At 45.2% G+C, this 12,910-nt stretch overlaps 1 protein-coding gene across 3 annotated transcripts in view; it reads right to left on the reverse strand.

Annotated features, from left to right (window-relative positions):
- The window catches only part of NEK7 (NIMA related kinase 7), a 227,890-nt gene that overhangs the window by 134,076 nt on the left and 80,904 nt on the right, over positions 1-12,910 (reverse strand). The window lies entirely within an intron of this gene.

The following is a 12,910-nucleotide window of genomic DNA, read 5'->3' on the forward strand; positions in this document are numbered from 1 at the left end:
CATCTTTGAGATCCAGGATGGGATGAAAGAAATCCTTCATGGGCACAATGAAATAAATGGAATATTAACCTGTATTTTGAGACTTGAGCACTGGAACTACAACCCTCAGCCTGAGGAACCTTGCCAACAGTTTCCACTGCCTGCTTCTTCTGTGGTGAGTAGCAGAGAGAAACCATGAACACGTCCCAAGAAACACTGCGAAACTCCAGTGCATATCCCTTCGCGTATCACTTCCAGGACACATTGATCAGATATGCTCAACCCATCTCTGATAGAGAGGCATCCCCCTATCTCCTGTTCCCGGGGTGGATTGGCAAACTTTTATTGGGAGGGTCGGGAGGTTCCACTACCCAAACCCGCACCCCTTCTTCTTTGTTGGGGATGAAAGGAGCGAGAAGTACCAAAATGTCAAGATCTCTGAAGGGTTGTTCCACCATAAGGATGAAAACAACTGGATCCTCTAGTACGGCCTCTCATATTAAGTGTGGTGTCTGCTTCTTACCCCTCTGGCAAATGAGGTACCGGAGATTCGCCCCACTTATCGGCCAATTTTTCCAACTCACTACCAAATAGCAAGCCTTTAAAGAGCAATTTGGTAAGGTTAGCCTTGGAGGTCACATCAGCCAACCCATTTCTCAGCCATAACTGACGCCTGGCCTCTACAATAGAAGCCACTCCACTGGCTAAAGAGCAGACCAAATCACAGCCTGCATCTGCCAAAAAAGGAGCAGCTAGCTCCATAACTACCCTGGAGTTCACCCTAGAGCAGGGGTGGGCAATTCCGATCCTCGAGGGCCGCAAACCAGTCGGGTTTTCAGGATATCCCTAATGAATATGCACGAGAGAGATTTGCATGCACTCTGCCTCAGTCGTATGTAAATCATTTTCATGCATATTCATTAGGGATATCCTGAAAACCCGACCGGTTTGCAGCCCTTGAGGACCGGAATTGCCCACCCCTGCCCTAGAGTCATTGACCTCCTGGGAGAGAAGTAAACAAGATCAAACCACCAGGGAACAACAAGAAGTGAACTGCAAGGTCACTGCCAATGCATCAAATGCTTTAAGGATAGTCTCAATCCTATCATTAGCATCCTTCAAGGCCACTCCTTCCACGGGATTAGTGGTCCACTTGGAGACTACACACAACTGCATCTACCTTTGGAAAACAAACACTTTCTTACCACTGGATCCAGAGAGGGTACAAGCCTTCCAAAACCCGACCCCCTTTGAAATTAGCCTCTAGGGCGCCCCACTCAAGATCAATTAATTCTTGAATGGCTTCCATCACGAGGGAAAACCAAGAGACCTTACGCAAGGAAATCAAAATGGGATTTTTCTTCTGCTCAGTCACAGCATCTGCTCGAGAAACTCTGAGCATTTTCACAGTCTGGTACTCAGAGCTGGCTGTTCATCTTTATGAAAGAACCGTAGCATAGTTCTACACAGTTCTAATCCTGGAGGAATTTCACCACCCTCAAGAGACTCAGGATCGGTGTCATCAACCATGCCATCTGGACCTCCATCGTGATGTCCCGCTGTCGCTCTAGCATGTCTCCAGTGCTTAACAGTATGCCCTGGCAAGGTTCCTATCTGTGTGACTGTTCTGGGAGTAGAAAGGGCTGAAGATTGTACCTGGAGAAAGGATTGTAATCTGTGGAGAAAAAAAAACCTCTACCCACGAAAGGTAGGAGCATCCCATCCATGTGGATAAGTGCAAGGTGATGCATTAGGGAAAAATAACCCATGCTATAGTTACACAATGTTAGGTTCCATATTAGGAGCTACCACCCAAGAAAGATCTAGGCTTCATAGTGGATAATATTGAAATTGTCGGTTCAGTGTGCTGCAGCAGTCAAAAAAGCAATCAATGTTGGGAATTATTAGAAAGGGAATGTTGAATAAAACAGAAAATGTCATAATGCCTCAGTATCGCTCCATGGTGAGGCCGCACCTTGAATACTGTGTATAATTCTGGTCGCCGCATCTCAAAAAAAACATATAGCTGCAATGGAGAAGGTTCAGAGAAGGGCAACCAAAATGATAGAGAGGATGGAACAGCTCACCTATGAGGAAAGACTAAAGAGGTTAGGACTGTTCAAGCTTGGAAAAGAGACGGCTGAGGGGGGATACAACAGAGGTGTTTAAAATCATGAGAGGTCTAGAACAGGTAAATGTGAATCTGTTATTTACTCTTTCGGATAATAGAAGGACTAGGGAGTACTCCATGAAGTTAGCATTTGGCATGTTTAAAACTAATCGGAGAAAGTTCTTTTTCACTCAACGCACAATTAAACTCTGGAATTTGTTGCCAGGTGATATGGTTAGTGCAGTTAGTGTAGCTGGGTTTAAAAAAGGATTGGATAAGTTCTTGGAGAAGTCTATTAACTGCTATTAATCAAGTTGACTTAGAAAATAGCCACTGCTATTACTAGCATCAGTAGCATGAGAAAGACTTTGTATGTCCAAAAACACTAGGCATCCAACTTAAGCGTCTCACACCTAGGCGTCCCAAAAATAAGTGCCGTAAAAACAATTTTAGTGCTCAATGTAACTTGTGCACACAGGTAAAGCAAGTGGCGCCTTAAGTGGCCACTACAAGGCCAGACTTAAGTGTCCAAAAACTGGATGCACAACTTGTATGCACAGCTAAACGCACAAGCCGAACAGACAATCCTGAAGAGGACAGCCTAAGAAAAGCATACGAAATGTCGTTGCAGCCTACACAAAAGCCTCAGAGCCGGGCCTAGCCTACAGAGGCTGCTCAACCCGCCAGGCTGCCCACATCCCTCAACCTCCCATGGAGTGGGACGAACCGGAACAGCACACCGAGCACAAAGACCGGGAAAAAAAAAAAAAAAAAAGAGGAAGCCTTACGCTACAAATGCCTCCTTTATGTCTCTAAATTACACACACCACACTTTTTTTTTTTTTTTTTTTTAAACTTACCTGAGCTCAGCCTTGCCTGGCAGAGTACAGAGTGTCTCTGGCTGCAGGAGGAAAGGGTATATGCTTTCACCACTGCACTCAGCTTCCTGCACCCACTGCCTTTCAGTCAATTAAGCAGCTAAGTCCATGCTGGCTGAAAAAAAACAGCTACCATACCAAGGCACTCATCTGAGGGACCACAGGAAATCACCTCAGGAATTCTTAGCATCACCGCAGGAGAGCGGGACAATATAATATCCCTAATTTCCTTTTACAAAATGAAGCAATTCCCAATAGGGAGATGCAAGTCCATCTGCTGGAGTTGGAAAATACTGGCAGGCTGATGTCGCTACAGGGGTATATATATATACTGTGACATCAGTTTGCACCATCTCCATCTGCCAGTAGAGGTGCACAACCCACTTGTTCTGGAGTAATCTGACTGGATGCTAAGAAAGGGGTGATTTGAGGGGGGAGGGAGATTGCCATTTTGGAAGCAGGCAGGGAGAGGGAGTTGGAGTGAATTGCTTACTGTGCCAGATGGGACTTATGGCCACTAATCACATTCCTTTCTTTAAATGTATGTGGCTTCAACATACCAAGGAAGAAGCAGTTCCTTTTTCGAGAAGCAACGTGAACCTGAGCAGATGTTTTTCTTCATAAGATATCTGCGACTGATAGGGTATTCTCACCTACCTTTCTAATTTACTAGTATCCCATATCCTAGGATGTATCATTTGTTCATCCCAGTAGGACTTGCTAAGGTTCCCATAACCAAAGGAGATCGGACTTGAACAGGGGGATACATTTTTCTTATCTGGTGCCCATTTTATGGAATTCCTTGCCACTATGTGTGCATAGAAAACATGTAAAGGCATGGTTATTCTCCCAAGTTTTTAACTTCCAAATCTAATCTGACATGACATATCTTAGACTTGCTCAATAATTTCATGCCTGAATTCTTGAAATAAAATAACTAGAAAAAATTATGTATGATACTATGATTAACTTTACTGTAAAATGTATTGCCCAATCTACCATCTGTTCTATTTGAAAATGATTTTTAGTTTACTTTATATCTATTTTATGTACTTTTACTTGAGTATGTTTACTGTTTTAAACTTTGTGCGATTTCTTTTAATTTTTTGATCACTGATTTTATTCAGAAAGAAAATTAAACAAATAACCTAACAAGATGGACATTTTCAATTTCACTTTGCCTTATAAATGAAACTGCAATGAAATCTGCATCATGAATCTTTAATATTCTTTGGGGAAATTAGCAAAATAGTCAAGTGTTAAAATGCAAATTGTCATAAATTTCTGGAATCCAGGCTTGGATTCCCTTGTTAGTTATGCTGACATTTGTCTTAAAGAACTGAGACTGCATTATAGAATTAGGATAAGATGGCTGCTGGAAACTGATAAAGGCCAGAGAACCAGAGATAAATGTATGGCTATTGCATGCTAGGCTTTAATTAAATATATTTCTTTAGAGGCTAAAGTTTTACCTTGTAAAGAAGTAAGTTAACTGCTTAAGGTGTCCTTTAAAACACTAGTCAAAATGTAAGCTTACGAAAGCTATTAGTTAAGAATTAAAAGTATAACTTTTAGGAATCTAAAATCTTGAGCTATTTAGTTGCTGATTGGTTGAAAGCTTAATATTTCTGGATCATATTTAGTGTTAATTTCATCTGCTCTTCAGGTTCTGTCAACGATTAACCTGTTTATTGCCTTGCTTGCAAACTGATTAAGAACAATAAAAGAGGAGCTTTACTGGCCTCAGCTGATTGCATAGTATTACAAATTTTTCTTTAACTTTAATCTAGATTCCAGCAAAGGTAAAAAGGGCCAATTAAGAGGCCTCTGGGAATCCCCAGAGTGTCTTTCCCTGAGACTTTCCACAAAATAGATCTACTTCCTTCCAAAAACTTCACCAAATTGAAAAATGTGAGATCTTTTAATGTGTGGGGCAGTCATCTGGTTTGCCACTCCTCAAGATACAGAACAATTGTATATGAAAAGATACCACATTACAAATACTAAAAATAGTGGTATAACACCTATTTTCTACACCCTTTTTTATATTAATGCTCATATACCATAATTCACTTATAAAAAAATCAGCTGGAAAATCAATAAGCCAAAAAAAAAAAAAAACCTGCTTTAGGAAGCAGCAAGCATTGGAGTACAACACAGAAAGCAAAATTGCTTACCTTGTAATAGGTGTTATCCCAGGACAGCAGGATGTAGTCCTCACACATGGGTGATGTCACTGACTGAGCCCTATCGTGGGAAAATGTTATGTCAAAGTTTCTAGAAAACTGACTGGCCCTGTGAGGCCACTAAACCCACCTGCCACGTGGCAGGTGGGTTTAGTGAGGACTACATCCTGCTGTCCTGGGATAACACCTATTACAAGGTAAGCAATTTTGCTTTATCCCAGGACAAGCAGGATGCTAGTCCTCACACATGGGTGATTAGCAAGCTAGAGGCTGAGTCATTTGGTAGTGAAGTGACACTGGAGTATTTTTGTTGCAAATGAGGCAGCCGAAGATCACAGCAGGTTGGATGTAGAAGGAGTTGGGATTAAACTGGAAACAAGTTCTTTAAGACAGATTGTCCATAAGCTGAATCTTGTCTTCCTTCTTTATCCAAACAGTAATGAGCTGCAAAGGTGTGAAGAGAACGCCATGTTGCCGCTTTACATATGTTAAGAACTGGCACTGAACAATAGTGTGCTACTGAGGTTGACATTGCTGTTACTGAATGTGCCTTTACTCGTTCCTTGGAGAGGAAGGCCTGCTTTTTCATAGCAAAACTGTATGCAATCTGCTAACCAGTTAAAGAGTGTATGTTTACCCACTGCTTTTCCCGGTTTGTTTGGATCATAAGAAACAAAAAACAGTTGAGTGGACTTCCTATGGACTGCAATGTGGTCTAAGTAAAATGCTAGCGCACGCTTACAGTCCAAAGTATGTAAGGCCCGTTCTCCCTGATGAGAATGAGGCCTTGGAAAGAATGTAGGTAAAAGTATGGATTGGTTCAAGTGGAATTCCGTAACTATCTTGGGAAGGAATTTTGGATGTGCTCAGAGAACAACTCTGTCATGAAGGAATTTTGTATAAGGTGAGTATGTGACAAGTGCTTGTAACTCACTAACCCTTCTAGCTGATGTAATGGCTATGAGGAAGATAGTCTTCCATGTGAGAAATTTAAGATCACAGGAATTCATGGGTTCAAAAGGAGAACGCATGAGTCTTGTTAAGACCAGATTCAGGTCCCATTCAGTGACTGGTGGTCGAATTGGTGGTTTAAGGTGAGTTAAACCTCTCATAAACCTACTGACGAGAGGTTGTGTAGATATAGGTGCATCTCCCACCTTGTTATGGTAAGCAGAGATTGCACTTAAATGTACTCTTACAGATAAAGTCTGAAGACCAGAGTCTGAAAGATGACAAATAGTCTAGTAGAGAAGTTGTGGGGCAGGAGAAAGGGTCAATACTGTTTTGTCTGCACCACAAAGTAAACCTTTTCCATTTTGAAGAATAGTTCTTTCGTGTGGAAGGTTTACGTGAAGCTAGAAGCACTTGAGATACATTGGTTGAAAGATTGAATGGTTGTAAAATCAAGCTTTCAACATCCACGCTGTCAAGGACAGGGATTGAAGGTTGGGATGGCGCAACCGACCCTGATCCTGAGTTATGAGATTGGGAGCTACACCCAGGCAAATTGGATCCCTGATTGAGAAGTCTAGAAGTGTGGGAAACCATACTTGTCGAGGCTAGTACGGGGCTATGAGTATCATGGACCCCTTGTCCTGTTGTAGCTTCACCAGAGTTTTGGTTATGAGCGGTATTGGAGGATACGTGTAAAGTAGGCCTGAGTTCCAAGGGCGAGCAAAGGTGTCCTTGGCTGGCTGGTTTTTCTGTTTGTGTAGAGAACAGAATTTGTCCACTTTGATTCAGGTGTGACGCAAAGAGGTCTATTGTTGGTTGACCCCACCTCTGAAAGAACCTGGTCGCTACTGAGGGATCCAGGGATCATTCGTGTGGTTGGAATGGACGACTAAGTCGATCCGCTAATACATTTTGAATGCCTGCCAGATAAGTGGCCCGGAGAAACATTGAGTGTGTTAGGGCCCAGTCCCAAATCTGTACAGCTTCTTGACAAAGGAGATAAGAGCCCGTACCTCCCTGTTTGTTGATGTACCACATGGCTACTGTGTTGTCTGTTTGGATCAGAACAGACTTGTATGAAAGGCAGTCCTTGAATGCATGCAGCGCATAATGTATAGCTCGAAGCTCTAGGAAATTGATTTGAAATGTTGCCTCTAGTTTTGTCCAAGTTCCTTGGGTTTGTAGATTGTCTATGTGAGCTCCCCAACCCAAAGTGGATGCATCTGTAGTTAAAGTTATTTGTGGACTGGTTGCTGGAAGGGTAGGCCCTTGCACAAGTTGTCCTTGTTCGCCCACCATTGTAGAGACGAACGTAGCTGGTGGGTGACTTGAATTGGAGAATGTAGTGGTTGAATGGCTTGGATCCATTGTGATCTTAGAGTCCATTGAGTTAACCTCATGGCTAATCGCGCCATAGGAGTGACATGAACTGTAGAGGCCATGTGGCCTAGTAAGGTTAGAAACTGATGAGCTGTCGCTTGTTTCTGTGAGTAAATGGAGTTTGCCCAGAGGGAAAGTGTCTTTGCGTTATCCTCCGGTAGAAAATCTCTTGATAGGATAGTGTTTAAGTCTGCACCTATGAATTGAAGTAGGTGAGACTGAGTAAGATGGGACTTTTGATAGTTGATGAGAAAACCCATGGAGTGAAGTAGAGAAATTGTTCGACAGAAGTGAGAGCTCCTTGAGATTGACTTCTGATGAGCCAGTCGTGTAGATAGGAAAAAACATTGACACTTTCCTTGTGCAAGTGACCTGCAATTACCGCCAAACATTTGGTGAATACTCTGGGAGCAGAGGCAAGTCCTAATGGCAGTACTCTGTACTGGAAATGTTGATGACCGACCATGAAGTGTAAGTATTTGTGGTGGGATGGGAATATTGGAATGTGAGCGTAAGAGTCTTGAAGGTCCAGAGAACAAAGCCAATCTCCTGTTTGAAGAAGTGGAAGCAAGGTGCCAAGAGAAACAATCCTGAACTTTTCTTTCTTCAGAAATTTGTTGAGATTTCTGAGGTCTAGGATGGGACATAGACCTCCGGTTTTCTTTGGAATGAGGAAATAACAGGAGTAGAATCCTCTGCCCTGCTGAGTCCGAGGCACCAGTTGTATAGCTCTGGCTCTCAGAAGGGTGGATAATTCTGCTTGGAGATGAATTATGTGAGATTCGTTCTGCAGATGTGTCCTTAGTGGAGATTCTGGTGGAATCGAGAGGAAATTTACTTTGTAACCTCAAGCTATGATGGAAAGTACCCATTGGTCTGTTATTTTTACCCAATGGTTGTAAAAATAGGATATTCTGCCTCCTACTAGTAAATCTGCTCGAGGGTTGTGGAGATGGTTTTGTTCCCTGGTCTGTGTTTCAAAATCTAGCCGCAGGTCCCATCTGTGGCAGAGGCTGAGGGCGAGCAGGTCGTGGTTGTCTGGCCTGGGAACGTTGTTGCGGCCTAGTGGATCTGCCCCTCGATGCTGGAGGGTAGTAATGCAGTTGACTGTAGAATGGGCGTCTGGGTTCACGTCTGGCAGGACGACAAGATGGCTGTACAGAGGGCTCCTGTGGAACTTGTGACAATTGGTGTAAGGTCTCTAAATGCTCCTTTAGCTGTGCCACAGCATCTTGGACCTTTGAACCGAATAGATGTCCCCCAACACATGGCAAATCAACAAGTTTGTCTTGGACCACAGGCCTAAGGTCAGAGGCCTTAAGCCATGCCCAATGCCTAGCATTAATTCCAGCAGCCGCTGTCCTGGAAGCTATCGTAAGCCGCCCTTAGTTCATCCTTCCCCGCCTCCAGGCCTTTATGTGTAATTGCCTGTGCTGCTTCCTGGGATTACTGTGGCAAGGATTTGATGAACTCCATCTGCTTCCACAGATTCCTTTGATATTGTGTCATGTAGAGTTGATAAGAGGAAATTCTGGTATTCAGAATAGCCCCTTGAAAGACTTTCCTACCCAGGGAGTCGAGGTATCTGATCTTTACCTGGGGTGGACAAATATGTTTTGATTTCTTTTGAGCATATTCCACTACCACGGATTGGTGTGGAAGCTGCAATTTCTGATATCCAGGAGCAGCCTGTACCAGATATGTTGTATCTACTCGTTTATTAACAGCAGAGACAGAACATGGGTGCTCCCAGATACGATGTTGGAGATCCAGCAGTATCTCATGTTTTGGAATAGCCAATACCTGTTTTGAAGGGTCAACAAATTGAAGCACCTCCAAAGTTTGCTGCCTTGTATCTTCTTCTGCAACCAGCTTGAAGGGCATTGTATCCGCCATCTCTTGAATGAAGGTGGAGACTTTTTTCTTTGGCCTGGAGGTGAAGGCTCCAACATGAAGTCCTCAGAGGATGTATCAGTATGTTGATCCTCCCAGGTGTCATCTGGATCATCTCTGTAGGGAGAGAGGGGGGAAGATCTTCGTGGTTGATGAAGGCCCTGGTTGCGGATCATCAGAGGGTATTCTTGGAGAAGTGTCCCCTGATGGTTTTGGTGGAAGGGCAGAGAACGTCTTGATATCTTTTCAAGGGACTTTGAAAAAACGCCATATTTTGCCTTTCTGGATCCCCAGACGGCAGCTGTATCGATGCCGGTATCGATGGAAGTGCCAGTAATGGTGTCGAAGACGGTAATGGAGTTGGTATAGATGTCGGCACCGATGAATCCGTTGGTATCTGTGCATAAATCAATGTCTATGCAGTAATCCGCCTCTGTGCGGGTATCTAATTCGATCCTGGCACTGGCATAGTCACCGGCATCTGTAAGCTTACCGGAATCATCGCCGGAGTTGCTTACTGCTCCTTAAGAGCCTGGATAACCGCTTGCCTGATAAGATCAGACAATTCCGGCGTTACAACTGATTACGTCAGAGCAGTTGTACGCGGTGGCGGAAGCTGTGGTGGCAAATCCTCCACAGAGCCCTGTGGAGGTTCAGATATCGATGTTTCCTTTTGAACAGGCCCAGGCGTTGAGGAAACTGGCGTTTCCTGGTTCCGTGGCCGCTTTGCGCTCGATTCTTCTGGGGGAAAGAGATGATTCAGACATCGATAGATGTCGGTGTCTATGACAATGCTTTGTCTTGTGCTGTCCGACTGATTTCATCGATGCCGTCGACACTGGAGACGGATGACCCCCTGATCCTTCCAATGTTTTTTGATCAGGATATGTTTGGTGGCTCCAGCCGGAGATGATTTAGATGACGTCGAGGGAGATGAGAGAAATTGGAGGTGGAACAAATGTTCCATTTTCTCTTGATGAGCCTTCCTTCCTTTAACCATCATCTCCATTTTGGGCAAGTGTTGACGTCGTGATTTTCACCGAGACACACCACACACTCGAGGTGTGGGTCGGTGATGGACATTGTCTGGTTACATATAGGGCATTTTTTGAAGCCCGTAGCCATTTTGGGTAGACAGCCACCGATGACCAAATGTGAGAATTCGTGAGAGAAATTTATATTTCACTCAGAGTAAAACTGAGACAGAGGTACACACCAGCCGGTGAAAAACCCCGAGAGATCCCGATGGGAGAAAATACTATTGAAAAAAATTGGAGAAATTACTTACCTGATAATTTCGTTTTCCTTAGTGTAGACAGATGGAGTCAGGACCAATGGGTATAGTGTACTCCTGTTAGCAGTTGGAGACGGATCAGATTTCAATCTGACGTCAGCCCCTAGTACATATACCCCTGCAGGAAGTGCCGTTCTTCAGTATTCTTCCTTGAAAAGCATTGTAGATATATGTGTGACTGACTGATTAACTTAATATGGTTAACTTAAATAACTGTGTTAGAACGTTAAAAACTTGATTAACTTGAACTGGTTGACTATAGCTGGAGACCGCCAGTGTACTTAACCGGAAAGCGTCGACACCCGGCAGGGTGGATGCCCTAGGTAAATGAAAACATGGCTTACCCTTGATTCGTTGAAAAACCATGTATAACGGCAGCCGAGGGTGGGATGCTGAGTCCATCTGTCTACACTAAGGAAAACGAAATTATCAGGCAAGTAATTTCTCCATTAACTAGCGTGTAGCAGATGGACTCAGGACCAATGGGATGTATAAAAGCTACTCCCGAACTGGGTGGGAGGCTGCCCGTGGCCCACTTAGGATTGCCCTTGCAAATGTTGTGTCCTCCCGAGCCTGAACATCCAGACAGTAGAATCTGGAGAAGGTATGGATGGAGGACCATGTTGCCGCCCTGCAGATCTCGGCAGGTGACAGCATTCTAGTTTCTGCCCAGGAAACCATCTGGGCTCTGGTAGAATGGGCCTTGACCTGTAGAGGTGGTGGTTTTCCCGCTTCTACGTAGGCCACCTTGATGACTTCCTTGATCCAGAGGGCAATGGTTGCCAGTGAGGCTGCTTCCCCTTGCCTCTTCCCGCTGTGAAGGATGAAAAGGTGGTCCGTCTTTCGTACTGGTTCCGACATTTCCAGGTATCTGGATAGGAGTCTGCCGATGTCGAGATGGCGTAGACTACGGGCTTCTTCCGACTTCTTCAAACCATCCATCGTAGGTAGTGAGATGGTTTGGTTAAGGTGGAAGTGAGAGACAGGAGGGAACCGTGCGTAGCTGAATGGTCCCTGGGGTGAGTCTGAGGAACGGCTCACGGCAGGACAGTGCCTGTAGCTCAGATTCGGCGGGCCGAACACACGGCCAACAAGAACACAGTCTTCAAGGTGGGAGGGATAGGCCTCGGAGGGATCTGAAGGCGGATCCCGCTAGGAACTCCAAGACGAGGTTGAGGTTCCACAGGGGCACTGGCCACTTTAGTGGTGGGGGAATGTGTTTGACTCCTTTCAGGAAGCGTGATACATCTGGGTGCGAGGCTATGCTGTCATCCTCGCTCCTGGAGCCGTAGCATGACAATGCGGCCACCTGTACCTTGATGGAGTTGAGGGACAGACTCTTCTGTAGTCCATTCTGTAGGAATTCCAGAATCACGGGAACTTTAGAGGAGCGTGGTTTGACGTTGTGGTCTTCGCACCAGGCCTTAAAGACTCTCCAGATCCATATGTATGTTAGAGATGTGGAGAACTTGCGTGCTCGGACAGTATCTATTACTGCCCCCGAGTATCCCCTCTTTCTCAGGTGGGCCCTCTCAATGGCCAGACCGTAAGAGAGAATTGAGCTGGATCCTCGTGGAGAATAGGACCTTGTTGTAGCAGGTCTCTGTGTGGAGGCAGGGGTAGTGGATTCCCTGCTAGTAGTCTTCTCATGTCTGTGTACCAGGGTCTTCTTGGCCAGTCCGGGGCCACCAGAAGAACTACCCCCTGTGCCGCTGAATCTGAATGATTGCGCCCAGCAAGGGGCATGGAGGGAAGGCGTATAGCAGGGTCCCCGGTGGCCAGGCCTGTACCAGGGCATCGATCCCCTGGGACTGTGGATCCCGCCTGCGGCTGAAGTATCTGGGTACTTGAGCGTTGGATCTGCTTGCTAGAAGGTCCATGTCTGGAGTCCCCCACAGATTCACTATCATCTTGAAGGCAGTGGGTGACAGCTTCCATTCTCCTGGGTTTAGACTTTCCCTGCTGAGGAAGTCTGCCGTGGTGTTGTCCTTCCCGGTGATGTGGACGGCGGAGATGTCCTGGAGATTTGCTTCCGCCCAAGCCATCAGAGGGTCTATTTCTAAGGACACCTGTTGGCTTCTGGTTCCGCCCTGCCGGTTGATGTAGGCCACCATCGTGGCGTTGTCCGACATCACTCTAACTGCTTTGTCTTGAAGTCTGTGGGTGAACTGCAAGCAGGCTGATCTGACCGCCCGTACTTCTAGGCGGTTGATGTTCCACCCCGCCTCTTCTTCGT

The sequence above is a fragment of the Rhinatrema bivittatum genome, chromosome 10 (genome assembly GCF_901001135.1).
Source record: "Rhinatrema bivittatum chromosome 10, aRhiBiv1.1, whole genome shotgun sequence".
Taxonomy (NCBI): Eukaryota; Metazoa; Chordata; class Amphibia; order Gymnophiona; family Rhinatrematidae; genus Rhinatrema; species Rhinatrema bivittatum.